We start from the raw sequence: 18010 nt of genomic DNA on the forward strand, positions 1-18010 counted from the left end.
GAGTGCCTAATCACCTGAAGCAAGACTCCGCCCCAGAGATATTTGGGGTGGAAAATGGGAAATTGTTTCATTTTAAGTCACAAGTTTGAAGTGTTTGTTCTTCATTCTAAATATCCAAAATGTTGTTGTATGCTATCTATCTATCTATCTATCTATCTATCTATCTATCTATCTATCCATACATACATATAATTTTCCCATCCCACTATCCTAATACTGACAAAGGTCTCATGAGTTATAAATATCATCTTTCCATGCAGGAATGTAAACAGTTCAGCCTTAATAAGTCTCTTACGATTTCTCTTTACTATTTACCTCTTCATGTTCCACTTGAGTCTTGTATTTGAAAGTCAAATTTTCTATTCAACTCTGGTCTTTTCATCAAGAATGCTTGAAAGTCCTCTATTTCCCTGAATGACCATTTTTTCCCCTGAAGGATTATACTCAGTTTTTCTGGGTAGGTGATTCTTGGTTGTAATGCTATCTCCTTTGACCTCTGGAATATTATATTCCATGCCCTCTGGTCCCTTAATGTAGAAGCTGCTAAATCTTGTGTTATCCTGATTGTGTTTCCACAATACTTGAATTGTTTCTTTCTGGCTGCTTGCAGTATTTTCTCCTTGACCTGGGAACTCTGGAATTTAGCTACAATATCCCTAGGAGTTTTCCTTTGGGGATCTCTTTCAGGGGGAGATCGGTGGATTCTTTCCATTTCTATTTTGCCCTCTGGTTCTAAAATATCAGGGCAGTTTTCCTTGATAATTTCTTGAAAGATGATGTCTAGGCTCTGTTTTTGATCATGGATTTCAGGGGCAGCTAGGTGGTGCAGTGGATAGAGCACTGGTCCTGAAGTCAGGAGTACCTGAGTTCACCTCCGACCAAACACTTGACACTTAATAGCTGTGTGACCCTGGGCACTTAACCCCAACTGCCTAAAAAAGAAAAAAAAAGGATCATGGCTTTCAGATAGTCCAATAATTTTTAAATTCTCTCTCCTGGATCTATTTTCCAGGTCAGTTGTTTTTCCAGTGAGATATTTCACATTGTTTTCTAATTTTTCATTCTTTTGGATTTGTTCTACTGTGTCTCATAAAGTCTAATTGCTCTATTCTAATTTTCAAGGAAGTATTTTCTTCAGTAAGTTTTTGGACTTCCTTTTCCATTTGGCCAATTTTGCTTTTTAGGGCAGCCTTCTCCTCATTGGCTTTTTGGACCTCTTTTGCCATTTGGGTTAGGCTATTTTTAAGGTGTTATTTTCTTCAGTATTTTTTTGGGTCTCCTTTAGCAAGCTGTTGACTTGTTTTTCATGATTTTCTTGTATCACTCTCATTTCTCTTCCCAGTTTTTCCTCTACTTCTCTTACTTGCTTCTCAAAATCCCTTTTGAGCTCTTCCAAGACCTGAGACTGATTCATATTTTTCTTGGAGGCTTTGGATGTGGGAGCTTTGACTTTGTTGTCTTCTTCTGGTTATATGTTTTGATCTTCTTTGTCACCAAAGTAAGATAATATAGTCTGACTTCTTTTGCGAGGTTTGCTCATGATCCCAGCCAAGGTAAAAGTCTGCTTCCAACGTGGAGAATGTACTGTCCCAAGCTTCGGGCGTTCATATAACTGTTTTCAGAGATAATTCTGGGAACCTGTAAATTTTCAGTTCTAAGGTGGTATGATGAGGGTCGAGGTGCTTACTCTTTTCCTGGCCTGAGCTCTGGTCTTTGAGTGACCAGCCACAAGCAGTCTTTTCTCTCTTGGAACTGTGAGGAGGGTTTCCTCTTCACCACCAGTACAAGCTCCACCGTCCCAGCCCTCCTTCTCACTCCAGGACGGCCACCCAGAACTGGGACCCAGATCCAAGCACGGGCAAAGCAAGAGATTCCTGCCTCAGCACCAGCAAAGTGATCCCTGCAGTCCCCCTCTGATCAGCCGCTTGATTCCCCCTCGGTCTGTGGGCCGGAAGCTCAAGACACAGCCACCTCCCGGGCACCACGCTCTGCGTTCTGGAACTGGCTCTGACCTAGCTCTTCTCTCACCGCAAAAACAGACTTTTCCCACTGATTTTCTAAGTTATCTTTGGCATTCGTGGATTGAGGAGCCTGGAAGCCGCCACAGCTGCCTGTGATTCAGTCCTCTGAGGCCTGCTCTAGGTTCGCTGCAGCCTGCGCTCCCACGCCGAACTGCATTCCTCTCCCCACCCAGTGCGATATGCCTTTCTGATCAACCATCCAGGCTGTCTTGGGCTGAAAATTTGTTTTACTTTGTCTTTTTGTGGGTTTTGCTGCTTTAGAATTTGTTTACAGCCATTTTTTATGGGTATTTGGAGGGGTTTGGGGAGGGCTCAAGCAAGTCACTGCTTTCATGCTGACATCTTGTCTCTGCACCCCCCCCAAAAAAAAATTCTTATGCAATGTTGTTTTTTTTTTGCTTCCCTTTGGTTAAGATCATAGGTTCATTTATTTAATGCCAGAAGGACCTCAGGAACCTTTTACTATGCCTTCCCTTTTACAGATGATGAAACAGAGGCCCAGAGAATTTAAGTAACTTGTCCAAGGTCACATAGTAATTGTCAAAAGTGGGGTTTGAACCAAAGATTTCTGGCTCTATAGACCATTGTTTGCACTGTACCACATTGCTATTATGGCAGCTAGATGACACAGAGGATAGAGTGCTAGACCTGAAGTCAGGAAGACCTGAATTCAAATGTGGCCTCAGACACTTACTAGCTGTGTGATCACTTAACCCTGTTTGCTTCAGTTTCCCATCAGTAAAATGAGAAGGGAATGGCAAAACACTCCAAATCTCTGCCAAGAAAAGCCCAAATAGGGTCACAGAGAGTGGAACACAACTGTAAAATGATTGAACAACAATTGGGGGATATTCTCTCACTTCCTGATATAGAATGAAATAAAGTTTCTTTTACAACCTAAAGGAGACATCTACTTGAAAACATTTCTTAATCCACGATTTTTTAAAAACGTGTGACAGTGGTAAATAAAAAAAAGGCACTTTGTTTAACATGATCATGCAAAATTACATGGGAAAAAATCTATTAATTTGAAATTAAAGTTAAAATTTTGAAATATTAGTGAAAAGATTAGATTTTAAGAATAGGAGTAGAGTTATTCTGACACTTCCTGGGGTTACCTTCTTTCTGTCACATGCAAAGCTCTTCCTTGAAGCATCACTTCAACTAGTTCAGTCAAGGTACAGAAACTTTTCTCTGCCCTAGACATTGACTGCTGATAGACATCTAATATCACTGGGTCAGAGAGCAAAGCAAGAAATCAGTGGTTTTACCACAGAGAAGCTTTGAATGTTAATTTTCCTTTCCCTTATTTACCTTTTTTTTTTGTATTTGGTCAAGGCAGTCTACCTAAGTTCAAAATTTCCCCTATGCCTCCTTTATCTCTTTGTCTCTCTGCCTCTCTCTATGTATAAGTATAATTAATTAATTGGACTAATTTTGTAATGCAGAGCAGGTCTCAATTAATTACCTTTTGAACTCAGTCACACAGCAGATTGAATGAAACTTGCTGGAAAAGATGCAAAATAATTAGATTGTGTCTCTTAGGTTGTCAGTGTGTGGGTATTGTAATAGACTTTTTGGTAACCATTTTGTTACATGTTAAAACATTAACATGGAAAACATGTTTTAAACTTGTTCATTGCATCAAATAAGTTTGCTTTTTAATAGAGCTTAATATTTTGAATTAATGTAGAAATTGCTAAGTAAATGGTACTTGTGAACTGACTTGTTACTGTTAGTACATTTGGTTTAAGGGTAGTATCAATAAGGGCAGCATAAAGACTGAGTCACTTTTCTCATTTTGCATTAGTGTAGATTGTAACCCCACCCCCACCCCAACTGTGGTTAGGCATTTTATAAATTTATGGCCCTAACGAATGGGGGACTAGATGAGACATTGTGGATGAAGCAATGTGAATCTATCACCTTTCTTTAGGGGAAAAAAAAATCAAAGAACATTCCTCAATGATATGGGCTGTAAACTACTCTGGCACATAGTTGACAAAGCATTATTATATTTGGCCCAAAATGTATGTTTTAAAGTGCTTTAAAGGAACATTGATTTTTTATTTAACATTTGTGCTTAAAAATCACTGTATTTCTGATGTTCTCAAGAACATGCTTTATTGGGGATGACCATAGTGACATTGTGCATAATGGACAATGCCTTTCCTTCTCAGTTGCCTATTTAAAGTACAGTAACATTATGTGGTGAAGTTGTTTATGGCTTTACTGAAAGTGAAAATCACTTAATATGCTGTCAAAGTTTCTTCACTAAAAGTTCAATGATAAATAAAGTAGACCATTGTTTTTGGAGTGAACTGTGTGTGTATGCATGCCAATAAATAGAGGCCTGAATGTTGGATAACGTCACAGTGAAGAAAATAAAAAAATCAAACAACAAATATCTATTGATTACCTTCCAACTCAAGGTATTGTGCTAGGTCCCGAGGGGAACTATGACAATGAATGATCCCTGTTCTCATGAAGCTTACTGTTCAGTAATTAATGAATTGTCCTCTGGTTGCATCTCAATTCCAAAAGCTAATATTGTGACATAGGATCCAATTAGTAGCCACTATAAAGGGAAGTGTATTTACCTTTGATAGGAATGATTGGTGGAATTTCTTAAGTGTAATATTTCACAAGAAGCCAAAATCAGCCAGCTTTTTGGTAGCTTAACACTTTTGATTCAGCATTCCTTTTTCAACTCTATACTTTAAATCAGTGGTGTCAAATTCAAGTAGAATCTGGGGTCATTAAACTACTCATGAGGATCTCTGAGGGCCATATATTGACTTAGTTTTAAAATGAAATTTTAGCTATATTTAATTGTATTTTAATTATTTTGTTGAATATTTTCTAATTATATTTTAATCTTGTTTGGACCACACTTTGGAATATTTTAGCCTGCATGCAACTTGGGGGCTGCATTTTGAAATCTCTGCTTTAATAAAATCATAATGTTTTTATTCATTTCCTAAGTGACAACATAATGCATACTTTCTCTATTAACCAAGTTGAACAGAAAGAGTTATTAATTCTTGAAGTGACTTTTCTTAGATGAAAACTAATCAATTTTGGTTTTGAACTGCTCCCTAATCCACAAACACATAATTATTCCCTTTCTTCCAAACAACAACAAATGCAGTTTAGGTAAGTCTGGGTTTGCCATAAGCTAAATGAAAGGGTTTTTACTAAGGATCTACCACTCTGTGACTCTAATTTCTTGGCAAACAATTAGTACCTTTGGGGATATCCCTAGGCTTTGAGGCAGACATCATGGAAAATTATTCCCTTTCACGAACTGTCCCTTAATGTCACAATCAGAGACTGAATACTGAGAGGGAACATGGGGCCAGCATGGAAAATCATATATACATACATACATATATGTATGTGTATATATATGTATATATACATGTGTATGTACACACACACACATATATAGGTAGGCTATGTTTTCATCATTTTAAATGTGGAATTAAGTGAAACATTTAGATTGATAAAGAGTTTTTAAAAAAAAACCAACACTGATTTTTGCCTGAATGAGACAAAAAAATTCTTAGAATGTAGACAATCATTTTGGGTAGTAGATAGGATGTGTTAATGATATATCATGGTTTTGCAGATTTACTTGTTCTTTTGGTCTGTTTTGACATAAATAATTTAGAAGTATTTCCTATGCTGAAAAAAATCCCTGTAAGAATAGTATATGCTAAATATACTTGACAACGTGATCTCTTTTGTTATGAGTTACTTTTGAAACATTTTTGCAGCTTCCAATGTAATGTTTGTTTCATAACCTTCACAGTTAATCAACCCAGTATTCTTTTTTAGGAGAAGAAGATAACTAATGAAAGAAGCCTCATGGTACTTATAAACAGCAGACATAGTCTTTTTATACTTGAGAAGAACAATCAGATGGGAGTATAATTTTGTAATAATTAATCAGCTCTCCAGATTTCTGTTGCTTCTGCTTGTCACTTATTCGTGTAGCTTATTTCTTTTCATTAGCTTTAATGTGCTAAAAATATATTTGACACTTTTTTATTTTTTAAAGGAATAAATTCTGTTGATGGCTATGATATAGTTCTGTAGTTGTGGGATTCTGAGGGTGGAAAATACTTTAATATGGGTATTATTGTTCTTAATGTGTATTTTCTTGTCATTTTAAACACTGGTTTGATCTTAGCCATGTAGCTTCTAAGATTCTTTTCTGATCTGTTTACTGAAATTAATTTTCCTTGTTCTGTAGTTGCATACTCTATGTAAAGTAAACACTAGGCCTTTTGGACAACTACTGTGCTACATAAGGTGGTCCTACACTGTAAAATCAGTATTTCTTCAGAGAAATATGTGTTTCTTTTTCTTTGATTTCGTTTTGACAATTCTACTTCATGAGTTAAAAAGACCAGAAATTCTAACAGAGGAAAAGAGAAGGAAAGTGTGTCAGGCTTCATTTTTTTCCCCTTTGGTTCGTAGTCATATGATGAATTGGGGGCCTGACAATTCCCATTCATCCCTTGGTAGTTAGAATTCTTGAAACTGAAATTGCTACCCCCTCAGGTTTGAGGATGGTGACTGCTGGATCTCGCAGTGGATAGAACTCTGGGCTAGAGTCAAGAAGACTTACCTTCTGGAGTTCAAATCCAGCCTCAGACACTTTACTAGCTGTGTGACACTAGGAAGTCACTTAACCCTGTTTTCCTAAGTTTTTTCATCTGTAAAACGAATTGGAGAAAGAAATGGCATACCACTCCAGTATTTTTGCCCAGAAAACCCCCAGTGGGGTCATGAATTGTTGGACATGGTTGAAATGATACAACAACAACAAAGAACAGGGCCAAGGCTTCTTCTCTGTTCTTGTGGCCATAGGCTCTCCTTGTTAGGCTCCTCTTTTCTGTGTCTAGCACAAACAAATGGTTCCAGTGATTATTGAAGTTACTCTAAGATGAAGAAATGTAAGTCTATAAGTCACAGAGGGCTTGGCCATCTCAGCAGTAGTCCGGTTTATAGCTTTAGCAAGGTAGTTTTGGGTATGGAATTTTGCAACAGGTCCAGTATATGGGTATAAATGTCAATGTTACCCTGTCTTTTGTTGGTCAAAGCTTTAAAATATTATCTTTGTCTCTTGTAATCTCTTTTGTCAGCCAACCAAGCCATTGTTCCATTTGACCTCTGCCCTAGACTTTAGCTTTTTCAGGCTACCGTATTTCAAATGTTATTCTTCACTATCTTCATTAGCTTCTATTCTAGTCCCTCTTGGATAGCTCTCATTAACTTATGCATTCATTTTAAGTTCTAAGGATGAGAAACTTCCATTTGTTTATAAGAGAATCTATCTGTCACTTGAGGTAGGCAAAGAGCCTATTTCCCAGTTTCTTTTTGGAGCTGGACACTTGACATTTTCAAAAGAGGTCCTTAATTACTAACTAGTTCCTGTGCATTTTCAGATCAAATTCTTGGCCTCTGCCATACTTCAAAAAGGATACTTTGAACTCCAAACTACCATGTATTGCTGACAGTTTGTGTCTCTGCTGGAGATTACTTCCCAAAGGTACACAGTCATTCCCCAGTTGGAAACAGAAGAAAAAGGGTTTATAATTTGCTCTATCTGTTCAAAGCTAATAGACTTTTAGTATTCAAATGGATTTGAAAGTACAGACCAATCCAGTAATTTATAGAAGAAACAGTGTAAGAAGAAATGACTTGCTTTAGTCACTTAACCTCAAATGTAGCACAGGTGGCTGAGATTTGAAATCAGGCCTTCTGACTCCAAACCCAGTGTGATTTCCATGTTAGGATGCTAAGGTAATCATGGTATAAGATGAATTGTTCATCTTATGGTCTTAATGCTGATGCTTGGCACCATTATTGAAAACTGTTGAGGCATGTTTTTATTAAGAGAAAATGAATTTTGAGAAGAAATTCACTTTTCTTAGAAGCTTTCACATGTTTGATCTAACAGTTTTTTATGGAAGAAACCCAAACCTACCAGATTATGGCTTTCTTCTCTGCCAGAGGGGAAGACTACTGACTAATGAATTGTTCTCATAACAGACCAGTGGGCGTCTTCGAGCTATTTTATAAACAGATAAGATATTCTTAACTACAGAATCAGTTTGCACTTTCCCACAGCAGCTCACAAATCAAAACTTTTTATATCTGTGCACAGATTCTAACAATGCCTGTGGTTTGTGCATAAATAGCCTTCACAGTAATAAATCAGAAGATTAAAAAAAAGCTCTCTGATAATAGCTGGTTTCTCAAATTGACATTTTTATGCTAAGGACTCACTGCGTCTTTCAAATTGACAGTATGTTTTGGGTTGTGTGAAAGAGAAATCATCTTAAATTAGTCCGTCTTCTTATTGAAGAAAAGACAAATTGTATCAACTTTCTACTGCATCACCACAATAAATTATAGAAGGTAAGACACAAAGTATTACTATCTACTGATTTATAGATGGCCTGCAATCAACAATGCTAAGTGGATAGAAGACAGAGAATTTTGCTATCTCTATGGCAAGGGGGTCTGTCTGGTTGATGAAATTAAAATTTAATTTCCCTTCTTCCTCCCATCAAAGGAGTACAAAATATATTTATACTGGATACTTTAAACAGTTTCCTCTAGGCTTGGATTCTTTAGGGGATGTTTCTAAACTTTTTATAAATGGTCAGCACCCATGCTGCTATGTATTAAAGAATTTATAGCATTCTCAGAACGACATTGTGGTGAATTACCAGAATGAAGAACATTTTAAAAATGGTGTCCTGGCTGCCATCAGCTATAAGATAAATCAGCAGTCCTGTTGCCTGAAAGAAGTACAAAAATATAAAATAGACTGATATTTAGTTAATATTTATTTAACATAAGTTTCATCAAAAGTAATATGTAAGAGGTTAATGTCAAATGTAGATGGACACCTAGGGAAACGATTACTTAGACCAGGATCCTTTCACTAAAACAATCTCTGAATTTAGCAATTTCTGCTTTATCTTCTTAGATGAATGAAACATTTATTCAGTGCTTACTATGTGCCAGGCACTCTCCTATGCACAGTGAAAGAGGACTATTTCCCCCCCTGCTTTATTAGTAAGCAAATCACATGCATTAGAATTTTTAGTAATCAGACTCAACACAAATACTTCAGTGGCTCTGTGATCTCATCAACTTGGGTACTCCAAAAATGCAAATTGTAACCAATCCATGCCTGGCCATCCTGTGCGACTCTTCAATGTCCCACCTTCAGTTCCCTACAGTGGGCCCACCCAATGTACTGGGGGCCTTCCTCAATCCCGATAATACTGAGAGGTTGCAGAGTGCCAAACTAGTTTCCTTCACCTTCTTCACATGACTAATCCATCTTTTTAAAATCATATATTTCTCTGAAGACATCCTCTACACCGATTTCTTTCATAAATCTTGGTTAATGATGTGTTTCACTCTGCTCATGCTGACCATACCTTTTTACTCTTTGGATGATCCTCAATTGTAGATTTCCAAAGACTGTAGTGTTTCATGATTCAGCCATATAATAACAGCAGAAAACTACTAGGATTAAAAGAGATGGGTCTTTACTTCCAGAACAAATAACTCTCATATTATTTTCATGCTCCCTCTCTTTCCCCAAAAAAGATAACCTGGGATATTAGCATATTCCACTGATATTAGTAAGTCTTGCAAAGTGTAGAAGCTATTTTTTCTGTGACAATGTAACCAATTTTTGCCGATCTAGGAGTAGAGAAATTCAGATAAGCATGTAATTTTGAATTCTGATCTTTACCAACTAAATAATAGTTGCCTGCCAACAGCTGTTATACATTTTTAATGCCTTTTTATACATGTGATTTCAATCCTTCCTAGAATGCAGCTTGTGATGTGTTTTCTGACTGTATGCACCCAAGAAAGTAGAGAGACTTTATATGTTGGAAAGCTTAAATGTGAATAGAGAGTACAAGTCCAGTAAGCCTGTATGGTTTAGAGAACCTTACTGCTTTCTTAGTCACTTCTCTCCTACCCCCTTTCTTCCCCACTCAGGTCATCTCTCTTCCTCACCATTCCTTTATTTTTCTATAATAGAAAGAATGATCGTAACTTCCCCTAAAACATGATCTGAAAAATAACTGGACATTCATGATCCATGCAGTGTGCAAAAGAGGTTCCTGCAGACAATGAATCTCTTGTTCTATTCTATTGTATTTAACTCTTTCTCTCGTGATGCAACCTTTATTTCAACCCATTCTCCTATTACATAGAAACCCAATAGGCTTTATAGATGCTAATAGTTGGGCCCTGTGGCAACTAGACACAAATGAAAGGAATCTAGGCTAAAATAGGTTTGAAGTGCTGTATCTTGGATTGTGAACTCTTGTGCTGAAATTCAGCTATACTGAGATTTTAGAAGACAATTGGAAGCTATCAGATAAAGCACAAAATGGTATTTGCTTAGCTTAAGAAAACCATCTTGCTTAATTTTTTTTCCTCTGATGTGGCTTGTTAGAGTTATGTAAATATTCTATTATATTGATTAAAAAACAAACTGGAATTTATATTCATGTATTAAAAATGTGCAAGTTTTTCAAAATTCATTTACCTTGCAAATTGGGGAAGGAAAGAGTAATGGCTAGAACACTTTTGGTTCCTATAATTCTATTGTTTTGCTATTAAAATTGTTTGCTGCGGTGCCCCTTGTATATTAACTCAATTTATAAATACCATATTCATTCAATAAACATTTCCTACTGTGTGCAGAGCATTGTATCAGACATGAGTTTGAGAGACACAAAGTACTGTTAAAACAATCCCTGTGGTCAGGAAACAGCCTATTGATGAACAAGATACAAAGAGATGGCATGTTAATTGCATTATAACATTCCGAAGCAAATTGTTATATGATACCCAAAGGATAAAAATCATTATTGACAAAGGAGTTGAAGGAAGGCTTCTTGAGGAAGGTGGAATCTCAGCTGAGCTTTAAAGGATTACTAATAATTAAAGTTAGAGGGTGAGAGGGGCCATTCCTGGAATAGGGAACAACATAAGCAGAGATGGATGAGTGTGGGTATACCTGAGGTACAAACAGTAGTCTGATGTAGCTAGAACATAGTAGCATATCTATGAGATAATATATCATATAGGCATGCTATCTTATATTGCATATCTATTACATAGATAATGTAAGATAGGTTGAAAAGGTAGATTGGCACTAATTTATGGAATGGATTTTATACTTTACTGAACAGGCAGTTTAGATCCATTGAATACTTTTTCAGCAAAGTTACATATCAGATATAAACAAGAAAGATTATTCCCTTAGCAATATGAAAGAAGAATTGGAGAGAGAAAACTATAGAGGCTGTAATATCTGTTAGCAGGCTATGAAAATAGCCAAAATGACAGGCTATAAGGCTAAAGAAGAGGGGATGGATGGGAAAATACTACAGAGGAGAAAACCACAAGTTTTAGCACTTAGTCAGAGAGGTAAGGGACAGAGGTTTTGAACAATGAGGGAAAGCGTCTCTATTGGTACCTTATGAAAAATAGCAAAGTGAGATGGAGAAATAAATTTAATGGGTATATAAGCTTGATTTTGTAAGTCTTGAGTTTGAGATATGGGAAACTGAATTGAAGATAGCTTAAGGAATTAGAAACATAGGCATGGAAATCAGAAAAGAGGTTAAGATTGGAAATACAGATTTGAGAGACTTGTACATGGAAGTGGTTTGAAGCCATGGATGTGAATGAATTGCCAAGAGAATTCTGTTGGTGGGTGAGGGTAGAGGGAAACAAAGGGTTGGAAAATGGATGAAGAGATATTATGGCAGAAAGAGAATGAGATGCTAGAGAGGTAGGAGGAGAATTAAGACAAATGTGATGTCCCTGAAGCCAAGGGAAACAGAAGAATATCCAATGAAAGGACAGTCAGTCAGTCAATAAGCATCTATTAAGTACCTACAGTGTGCCAAGTCATTGTTCTAAGCACTGGAGATATAAAGAAAGGCCAAAAGGAGCTCACAATCTAATGGAGGAGATAATACGAAAATAATTGTGTGTGAATAAGTTACATAATTAACAAATTGGAGATAATCAACAGAAAGAACCCACTAGCATTAAGGCAGCTCAGGAAAGAATAACAATGATAGGAATAATGATGGGGATACAAACGAATTTACTTTAAAAGCAGAAGGAATATAGAGAATAGCTTATACTGATAAAGTTTCAAACCCTTTTTTTTTCAACCTAGTCACTTCAGCAAAAAAGAAAAAAAAAGAAAAAGCAGACAAATTATTGATGGTGTATAGATGAAACAAGCCATTAGTTGCCCTTTTTTTCATTTTACAAGTGGTTGTTTTGATATTCGATTGATGTGTCTGTAGGTTTTTTTCCTCGTATGAAGTGAGAAAAATTCTAATACTTTCATTAGCACAAGTAGCTGCCTTTTCCTTTAAATAGTTTACACACCAAGGATCTTTAGGTCTTTGACTATAAATACCCTTGATTCTCACTTTAAATAGAATGGACAAGGACAAAGCCAGTGTTGCCTTGAAAATCTTAGTTATCCAACTTCTTATGACCTTCTGCTACTAGAGGATATTATGCTACCAGCAACATTTTACCTTCTTACTGGTTTTTATTTTTCTTTATGTCTTTAGGGCTTTTCACAATGCCTAGCACAGAAAAAATAATAAATGTTCTTCTTTGTCTTTGACTCTTCTGGGGGAAGTATTATGAAGAACCCATCTCTCCCTGCCTACGGTTCCAGCCTCATGAGTACAGGAGCCACTAGACAGTAATCCTAACTTCTCAAGTGACCCATTTAGGGCCCACGAGCATATTTGTAAACTCAGAGCTAATAGTACTGCTATTAGTAACTACCAACATTTATATGGTGGTTACTATGTGTAAGGCACGGTACTATGTATTTTATGATTACTATCTCATTTAATCCTTACAGCAACCCTGGAGAATAGGTGCTATTATAACCCCTATCTTTCAGATGAGAAAACTGAGGCAAACAGAGGTTAAGTGACTTTCCCAAAGACATACAACTATTAAGTAACAGGCTAGATTTGAACTCAGGTCTTTTAGACTTCAAGCCAGGTTCTCTATTCACTATTCTATGGTCTCTATGTTCCACTAGGAACAGCCTTAGCTTATATACCAACATGCAAACACTCAATCACCAAATAAGCCACATTTCAAAATCTTCCATTTAAAATACGTACATTTTAGTTTTGTTGTTATTATTTCAGTCACATCTGACCCTTTGAGATTTTGGAGCAAATATACTGGAGTGGTTTGCCATTTCCTCCTGTGGTTCATTTTACAGATGAGGAAACAGGCAGACAGGGTTAAGTGACCTGCTTAGGATCACACAACTGGTTAGTAAGTGTCGGAGCTGGATTTGAAGTCACAAAGATGAGTCTTCCTGGCTCCAGGCCCAGAGCTCTATCCCCTGTGCTACCTAGGTGCCCACATATTGATTTAAGAATTAGTAAATCTGCATGCATTGGCACTCCAAGGATAAGAATCATTTCTTACATGTCCAAAAAAGTAACCTTAATAGTTCAGGAGCTGTGGAGAATTCTCTTTCTGCTCCATTGCCTTTTATTTCCAAAGAATGACCAGAAAAACGAAAGAACAATTCTTACCTTAGAATTTGGTACAAAGTACTCTTAATTCTTGAAATTTTCCTGTGAATTCAAAACATGGGGCTATGGAGTCAACCTTTTATTCATATGGAAAATACTATGTGAGAATTGTGTGAAAGAAAAGAAGTGAACTTTTGCCATAGCTATAATCAAGTTGGGGGGGGGGATGAATGATTAGCTTAAACTAGTTAAACATGTAAAATAAAGGAAAATTATATCATATGTATATGCAGTTCACTTGATTATTCAGTAGGAGACCATCCAATTTTTCACACATTCCATTTCTCTTCCATCTCTTCTCTTCTGCTTAAAACCAGCCATTTCCCTGCTAATTACCGTCTCCGGTGGAGGGTGATCAAAGGAAATCAGAGGAGATTAAAAACAAACATAAATTGTGTCACTTTGGCTTTTTTTTTTTAGGCAATTGGGGTTAAGTGACTTGCCCAAGGTCACACAGCTAGTAAGTGTCAAGTGTTGGGTCTGAGTCGGATTTGAACTCAGGTCCTCCTGACTTTAGGGCCGGTGCTCTATCCACTGCACCACCTAGCTACCCCTAAATCATGTCACTTTGTCATTAGTTACTAAGCTTTAGTTTTGTTGAATGGTAGGTAGTTTTTGGATGCCTTGTATCATTGACCGCCCAATCCCTCTCCCCATTTCTTTTTTGCTTGATCAACGTTTTGCCAGAAGCATGAGAAGTGATTCATTATGTATCCAGTGTCTGAGCACTTAGGAAGTGCTCAGAATCAGATGAATCAGATGCTTTGGGGGGGCCCAGTGAGGCTCTACCTATACATTAACAGTTGTTTAATTGTTTTTAATGATACAGCTGGACTCTTACAACACCAAGGTACCATTTAATTCATTATTGCTAGAAGTTTTCATTTGTCTACTGTGTACTGAGAGATATACCCTAGTGGGCTAAAAGAGTTAATGCATCTACTTCCCTGAGCATCTGCCATAGTATCACAGAAGGCCTTAGGTGAATGAAGACAATAATAAGAGCAATGATAATAATAAATTAAGCATTGAGAAAGATGAATTGAGTCATGAGAATGAAAATCTGGTGACTTGCAACTCTGAAGGGATACTGCTAATCCTTATCACATTTTAGAAAGCTGTTTCCTGGTTAAATGTAGCCGCATTTAATTCTAAGGAAAAAAAATCTCATTGAATTCACTATACTTTCCAAGTCATTGTGGACATCATGGCATTTCCTCAGCCCAGAACAGCCAACACAACCAGCATTTGAACTTTGTTGTTTCCCCTCCAGCAACATTCCAGAATGCAGATGATGTTTTTCAACAGCTATAAGAGAATCTTCTTAATTGCTCTTTTAATAATTCATTTGAGTACTCCTTAATTTCATAAGAAGCTTTGGAGCTAGATTTCTAAGCAAGCCTGTAAGCGGTGTGAAATGAGGATTATCAGCAGAAATCTTTTTACTTTGTTATCAATGGAGGAGAAATGAGCAGTAGGAGAGTGAAATCTGGAAATTGTAATAAGCTGGTTAGGAAACCATGAAAGAAACTGCCCTTCTTTATAAAAAGGGGGAAAAATCAGAACTGAGACTGAATAGGCACATGAACAGATAAATGCCTCACTTGCAATTCAGTGGGAAGAAAAATGTGAGTCAATGAGGCTAAATATAAAAGGAAAAAGCATCTGTAACCTCAATGACCATATGCTTGCAAACCTCCAAGCAGAAGAAGAATCTGAGATTAGCGGAGGGTGAAGCTCTAAAACCTTGAGCAAAGTTTTTAATGGCAATAAAAAAAAAGATAAAATTCTAGGGTGGATAAACAGTATAGCAGATAGCACAAAGGAAAATGTGCCAGGATCATGTCAAAGACTGCTTAGTAACTACTTTCAAATACATGAATCGAAGACATTGATTTCTGAAGATTTTTAAGCTCATTATTTGGGGTTCCCTGGCTTCTCCTAGGATGCAGTTCAGAATGTGCATGGCTGTGCTTATGCTCAAGCACAGACTGGTACTGTTTGGGGTTTGGAATTCTTTGTGTCTGTGTGTGTGGAGGGGGCAAGTATAGGGAAAGGTTTTCTGTATTAGAAGAAAAGGGCAGAAAATACTGCACTCCCAGTGCAGGCTAATATACCCCGGATAGACTGAAGATTATACACATGGCTGGATACAGTCTATTCATCTGTGTTCATGTCTTCCAGACAATAAATGGTGTAATCCTGTAAAATATTTATGGTGATTAACAATTGTCTGGTCAATCAAAATGAAGATCTTGATGGTCACAGTGAAATGTTTTGATTTGATTAATTAGGGATTCTGGTATTCTAGATTCTTTTCTGTGGCTTTAAATCATCCCAAATACCATTCCCTACATTCCTTCGTGGAACAGGGCACAGAATCTCTTATCAAAAGCTTCAACATTTCCTTTATGAAGTTAAAATTCTCAAGTTAAAAGTGGGGAAATGCATTGTGAGTCTTTGCAGATTTCTTCAAAATCCAGAAAAGACTGGAGAGGCTGCTTTGTGAATGGACCCATTCTATAATGTGGGTCCCAGTAACCCACCCAAGGAGAGGGCTTAGAGCAGGATAGTTTTATACTAAATTCCTTTTTTGTGGTATATAATACTATGTATTTATCAAATACTATATATTATAAACAGAATATATGAATAAGGCATATGTTTATCAAATATTACATAACACAAATGCTAAGAATTTGTATATATGGCATTTTCTACCTTAGAAATTTTCTTCCAGATACCAAATATAAACAGACATTATTGATGTATGTGTGTGTGTGTGTGTGTGTGTGTGTGTGTGGGTGTGCGCGCGTGTGTGCTTCGTACCTGTTGATTAACGTTGGGCAAATCATATAATATCTCTGGACTCTCATCTGTAAAATGAGTTGGCCTTGCTGGCCTCCAAACTCCTTTGCAGAATCTCATTCTGTTATCGTATCTATTTAAGTTATCATCAAGGAAATTAGACAGGAAACTGTGACTGTACTTCTCTCCTCTTGAACTGAAGACTCTTAAATATAGTCCTAGACTTTTTCCTGTATGTGAAACCACCATTGGTACTATAAAATATATTGGAGAAAGTACAAGTTTTGGGAAAGCATCTTACAATGTCAGTGGTGATCACTGTCCCTTCCTGTCTCTTTTCCTTCCTTTCTCTGTTTATTTTGTATATTGCTCAGCAAAATGCTCATGGAGAAATGCACATTATTTATTACCTGCAGACTTTATGTTGTTAACTTAGGATGTGTTACTTAAGTACTTAAAATGCTGCTAAGATGATGTGACACTGAATTATTTTCTAAAGGGTTTTTTTTTCATCTTCTATTTCTACAATCACTGTATTTTCTGTCTTTGTTTACTTGAAATATCAGATACTTTGGCAGGCCTCCAGATAGTTTTTTTTTCATGGTCTTTTATAGTAAGGAAGTCATTGGGGCCCTAACTCTTCAAAGCTTAAACTTTATTTCAGTTCTTCATAGATCCATAGTTTGTGTTTCATGGACATTCACTCCACTAAGGTAGAATGTATGCCCATCAAGCTTTAATTGATGGTCTTCATAATTTTCCATGGACCAACCTCAATCCTTTAGTAGCCTCTTCTCCTTTCAGTGGCATTCAGATGGACCTAGAATCCATCACTAGACCTTATTTGGAGTTTTCCTGCTTAGTAGGAGTTGGCAGAGAGGTACTCCTCTGGTACAGCTTCTGAGATCCCTGGGTCACTGTACACCAGGGTAAGCATCAGAGGAATACTTGAGTGGAGGAACTTAATGATTTAAAAACATGTAAGAAAAAAAGGAAAAAAATGGTTGTTAAAAATCAGTGTGTAAGATTGACACATTTTTAATGGGCAACTATAGCGGCATGACCTGTGATTTTTTTTTTTTATGTTGAGAACTTCTACTCCCTTTATCAGTATAGATTGTCACCTGTTCTTCAGCTTATAATCTTAGGCTGTCTGGGGGCACTGAGATGTTAGATGTGTGACTTGAACCCAAGTCTCCTGGACTCCAAGGCCAGTTCTCTATCTACTGAGCTATATTGTCTTTTTCATATACTTACTCTTAGATTCACATTTATGTTCATTTTAGTAACTACACACACACACATATTGTATGCATACTAAGACTTTGGGACTTTTGATATATCTATGGATATATCTATATCATATATGTATGTATGCATACATATATGAATATACAAATGGAGAGAGAGAAACACAGAGAGAGAGAGAGAAAGAGAGAGAGAGAGACAGACCTAAAAGTCTTCATGAATTTTGAAGTTTTAATAGCTAAAAACTTCACTAAGACTTTTGAGATGTCCTGTATA

General features: G+C 36.8%; 1 protein-coding gene across 1 annotated transcript in view; it reads left to right on the plus strand.

Moving 5' to 3' along the window:
- ERBB4 (erb-b2 receptor tyrosine kinase 4) overlaps window positions 1–18010 on the plus strand; it is a 1374278-nt gene that overhangs the window by 85558 nt on the left and 1270710 nt on the right.

This window comes from Phascolarctos cinereus, unplaced genomic scaffold (assembly GCF_003287225.1).
Source record: "Phascolarctos cinereus isolate Bilbo 61053 unplaced genomic scaffold, phaCin_HiC Scaffold_7;HRSCAF=346, whole genome shotgun sequence".
Classification (NCBI taxonomy): Eukaryota; Metazoa; Chordata; class Mammalia; order Diprotodontia; family Phascolarctidae; genus Phascolarctos; species Phascolarctos cinereus.